The sequence below is a fragment of the Neolamprologus multifasciatus genome, chromosome 9, assembly GCF_963576455.1.
Source record: "Neolamprologus multifasciatus chromosome 9, fNeoMul1.2, whole genome shotgun sequence".
NCBI classification, from domain to species: domain Eukaryota; kingdom Metazoa; phylum Chordata; class Actinopteri; order Cichliformes; family Cichlidae; genus Neolamprologus; species Neolamprologus multifasciatus.
This window is the reverse complement of record NC_140447.1, coordinates 247,012-252,501: the sequence shown is the minus strand read 5'-3', so window position 1 is coordinate 252,501 and position 5,490 is coordinate 247,012.

Here is a 5,490-nt window from a genome sequence, read left to right as displayed (position 1 = left end):
AACCACTTAATTGTTTATATCTAAAAGGAAAAAAAGCAATTTAATGGAAAAATGAAATGGTATATACAGCACAATTAGAACAAATATGAATGCAAATGTTTTTGCTCCATATACAGAAGAATAGTAGTTTGTGTTTCACTCCTAGTCACCTTAAAACTCATGTTTGTCATGTTATTTCCCATTTTTGGACCCAATATAATGCAACACTCAGTTAAATATATACTACCTGATATACCTGGCGATGGGAATGTTGATGTATAAATGTAGGATTGCATTTACTGGAAGACTTTTGACTCAAAACTTCATGTCATGTCCCAGTCTCTCCAGTCTAATGAGGAGGTCAGTTTGATGTCTCTGCATCTAGCATAGATCAGTTCTGTCCTTACAGTCTATACACAAGCTAAAAGCCAGTGGAAATTTTTTATTTATTTTTTTTGTAATTTTAACAGCAGTTTGTATGGCTGCTGTTGCCTGTCTGGTGTAGGTGCAGTGACTATGCACAAACTCTGAAAGGTTTTGCAATTTCTGAACAGTTTTGACAGTGTACAACTGATTATTCTACAAATGAAGATGACCGAGACAGCGCAGACAAATGTTCACAATTATATGTTTATGCATTTTGTCTTTTTCAAAGAGATGCTGGTACTGATTAGTCAAATAACAGATGGTAAAATGTCATACATGATCTCGATACACCATATTTCACAGTATTAGTCACTTTAAAAAGTATGTAGACTACAACATATTTTAATGTGTTGTTGGCTGACATATGGACTTGTGTTTGTACCAGCAGAAATAATTGCTTGACAACCGTAATCTGATCAAAGAATTGTATTAAAAACTGGAGATATTAGAGGTTCTTTACATTGAATAAAGTTTAAATTAAAGGTGTAATCATGACTGAGTCCCTTGAATATGTATAAAATCTTTTTGTAAATTGCTTTACTATCCTTTCACACTACATTACTGGCTTGATAGCCTTAATGAAATTATGGAGTAGACCTTCTCACCAAGGTCTTCTCACCAAGACCTTCTCACATAATTCACACAGAAAGTTCTCTGCATATGCTTAAGGGGACCTAGAATAATTGTTATTCTGTGTATCAATTTCTTTTTCTTTTTTGGTTTGGCTTTTTTTTTGCACCAAGGTTTTTTTTAAAACACAGTGAAAGTAAATTTTAAAAAAAAATCACAAACTGCAGGTTTGCAGGTAAATGTATGCTGGCATACTTGACCCATCAATGTTCAGCCTGCAAGCAGGAAGTTTTCGGGTGGTTGCGAATCTCCCTGGAACTTCCTCTTTTGGCTTTAGAGGAAACGTGGGGTGCCCTGGTAGCCATGTTTGCTAAGTCTTAGTCAGTCAGTTCTCATTCCCAAGGGCATCAGGCAGCTGTGATACAACTGCACCTGTGAAGGACCCTGTTGCATTACATTTCAATAAAGAGAGAATTTGGAAGAAAAGATTAAACATGAAAAACTGTGACTGGTCAATCAAGAGTCTAATTTTTTTTATGAACTGCCCTGAGATGAGGTGGAACTGGAAAGGAAGAAGATGCATGGTACATTATCTAAATGGCAGCATAAACAGATCAAAATGAAATTCAGAAACAGTGAATAAGGAGTTGCTAAAGACAAACAAACGTGTAATTTGGAGATGTCAGCAATCTAACAAAACAGTATCTGACACCCTGGAGTAGAAATGCATCGGTGCTTGTTGTATCATAGCCTCACTAAAGCTGCATCTTTCTCAATCAAATTAAGATTTTCTGGTCTACCAACTAATATCATAGCCATAAGTGCTGAACACAACTTATCATGGCCTATTTTCTAACAAAACCTTTGTATTTATATAGCATGTAAACAAGTGTCATACATACCTACAAATATTAATATGGTGTTATCAGCATCAGTGGTATCCAAGTATTTAAAAACTGTCATTTCCTGTGCCTTTGTCCAAGATCACTTTTCTTTCTAGTGCAGTTTTTACAGTCCCTGAAGTTAGTACAAATGTGAGTGCATACTGCTCATATGGTATATTTGAACTGCAATGTGAACTGGAACTACTATGCAGACATAACAAAATGACAACAATACGGTGTCATGCAAGGACTGTCTGAAAATGTTGCTCATACTGGAATTTTCTGTAAATGCTGTATTAATATAATATGTTCTTTGTTTTCTGGAAGAGTGTAGATGAAATGAGATGCTTAGTTAATCCTCTTATTAATTCAATAATTACTTATTGTAAAGTCATAGCCTGACCATTGTATTGGTGTGAAAGGCATATGTGTGGTAGATAAAGTGTGTGCAATATTATGAAAACTTTGCACACTCCTCCTGTCTTACAACAGTCCCCTGTGTAGTATTACTTCAAAAATATCTCAATAAAATGGATAGAAATAACACTGTGTCTGTGTGTGAATTTCAAAGTATTTGAAATATCACTATTATATGTTTGCGAGTAAGTCAGAGCCCTGTAGACATAAAACATATGTTGCAACATAACTGTCTTTATAGGTCAAATACTATTCTTCATCAAAAGCCAAGGCCATGCATTTAGTGAGAGTCCCCGGGCTTGGCCACCTATGCTACCCCATGCTGACTTTACCCAGCTTAACAAGGTCCACATCAGCTGTTGAGAGAACACATCTTGAGAACATACTGAATGAAAGTGGGCTACTGGAACAAGGTACACATGGACAAGGACTGACAATATGGAATTGATGGAGCGTTACTTGAACTTCCATTTTCCAACATAATGGAGTGGCTCTACCTGCAGCAAAAAAAACTTCTTAAATAGCAATTGGCAGCCCTTTATACCCATCTGCTGATAAGCCACATCCTCCTCATAATCTGCCATGGGTGTTCCCACACTCTACCAACAAGACCATTCGCCATTTTATGTATTACATTTTATAGTTAAATCTATCTATAACACTGTTTTTTGTTTTCTTTTTACATATAAAACAAATAACCCTACAAATCCCAAATGACACCTAGGAAATCCCCAAGCATTTCCCTCACTCAACTCCAAGAACCTTGAAACAGATTCAGACCTGCAGGGACACATTCGCTTGAACACTCTGAGAGGACACGAAGGAAGGAGAAGGAGAAAAGAGGTGAGTGGTTGCTACACTATAAATCATCATCAACAATTCACAATTGCACAAATACAGTCACACTTATCTAAACCACAACAATCAATCACATTTGCAGCTAATATTATTATTTCCTACAGCATCTGTTCCACTATACACCCGAGTAGCTGCTCAAGTACCCGGAAGAGAGAATTACAAATCATTACAATTTTCACTAAATGATTGATAAATATTTGAGTTCAAGGAGGTTGGTTGTCCAATATGATGTTTGTTGGTTAATTTGGATGTCATGGTTGAATAGAAATTACAACAAGATTGAGGCTCTAGAAATGGCCAATCACAGGCTCACAACTCTGGTCACTTGGCTGTAGTGATATATGAGAAAAGTGCAAGATAATAAATGGACTGCTCTTCAAAGGTTCACCCAGGGTGCTCTGCTAAAAGGGAACAATGATACAACAGCAGCCCCAACCAGATCTAAAACTGGGCAATACTAGAAAAAACCTTTGTGAAAAAAAATACCAGGTGGCTGACTTAAGAGCAGACCACAACTTCCCAGAAGAAGAACCAGTCACACACGCAGGCAGACATACAGTGAGTCTCTAGAATGAAGAGATGGAGAGCACCAGGACCTGATATGATCCATGCCTACTGTCTGAAGACTTATGGATGCCTGGCAGCACAAATAAGGGTGGTGTTAACAGCAGGTGCTGATCCAGACTGGCTATCACAGGGCAAAACAATTCTGATTATCAAAGATCCCAGTGAGGGTACAACACCATCAAACTACTGGCTGAGTCTCCAAAACATGACATCTCAGACATTGTAGCAACCAAGCCAACACCCTGTCATTAAATGAGAATTTGCTAAAAATATGAGTTGGTTTTACTTGACACCAAAAAAACATGAAAAAATATTTGCAATCTAATAGGGTTCAAAGTATTTATAACTAGGTTTAAATGGATTTTTCTTGAACATATATCAGAAATAAATTTGTCATTTGAAAATAAAAAACATAAAATAATGAGGGTTGGACCTGTGACAATAAGAGGCCCTGGATGAAGGAGGGCAGCCATCAGTTTCAATCGTTTGTGCTGACTGGAAAGTGAAGAGAGAAAAAAAGAATTTTGAACATTTCAGGCAGAAACATAAATCCATTTTTACACAACGTATTGAGATTCAGACTCCAATGACACTGATCTCATTCTTTATGGTCCAGGCAACTTACCATAGCACCTTTTCTAAAGCGCAGCCTGCGGTGAAGGGCGAGGAAGGAGACTGTTGATATCCATGTTCACACCTCTGCTAGTTATCCAGATGGAGGCCTGGGGTCTGACTGACAGCACAGCAGCACAAAAGCCAGCAAACACTAATCACAGGTTTATAGGGAAGAATGGGTTAAGATTAGCCTGTGGGTAAGCTGAAACAATTTCACCTTAAACTTAGTTATTTTCCTTTTTCATTAAGTTGTGTTGTTTTTTCTTTTTCTGGCATCACACATGTTGTTAATTTCACATCAAAAGCTGTTTATCTCAGTAAAGTTGTATCATGTATTTTGATCAAGTAAAACCAAACTGCACATAGACTCTGTTATATCTTGGTGTACCATATAAAGGAAAAAAAAAATAATTAGTTGACCTCGTTGTGTTTAGAGATTTCTGGGCTTTTCACTTTAGTCAGTGGGTTTATTTAAATGCAAAAGATGTGCAATTTTAAAAACTGAGCTAAAAGGAAAAGTTGTAAGAAGAGTTCATAAATAAAGTGAAGTAATTATACCATAATGTATAAATAACACGAGTTTGCAGAACCAGTCAGATCACACACACCTGAGGTTATCACCATTTGGCCAGAGGTGTGCCACTTCCCTTTAATATTTGATCTAAAAAGATTTCAAATGCAGCACCACAACATGCTGTCAATTAGAATAAATAAAATATTCTGCAACAGTAGATTCTATCATGTCAGCCTAAGAAAGCAGTCTGTGTTGATGCCTGATTGTTTCATTCAACTTTTCTGAGGAGGTCTCATCTGTAATGTGTCACCTCAGGGTGGCTGTGCCTCAGGAGAGGACTGTCTACCAGTCAGAAGGTCACCAGATGCTCAGTGGTGCTGTATCTCCATGTACATGCAAGTACACCAAATACTCAGTTGCTGTAATTAGAGTGCAAGTAATAATATGATGTTAGATAAAAGCCATAGCCATAAGAAAAATCATGTCCTTGTAGGAATATATGTTTAGGTGAATTAGGCTCATAGGAATGTTCAAACAGTATAGGATAGGATCAAAAAAGCATCAGCCATTTACCCTCATTTACCATCATCTTTACAAATCTCTAGACAGAGAAGGAGACAAACAGACTTCTGGACTTTGGGAATTCATACATATGTAAAA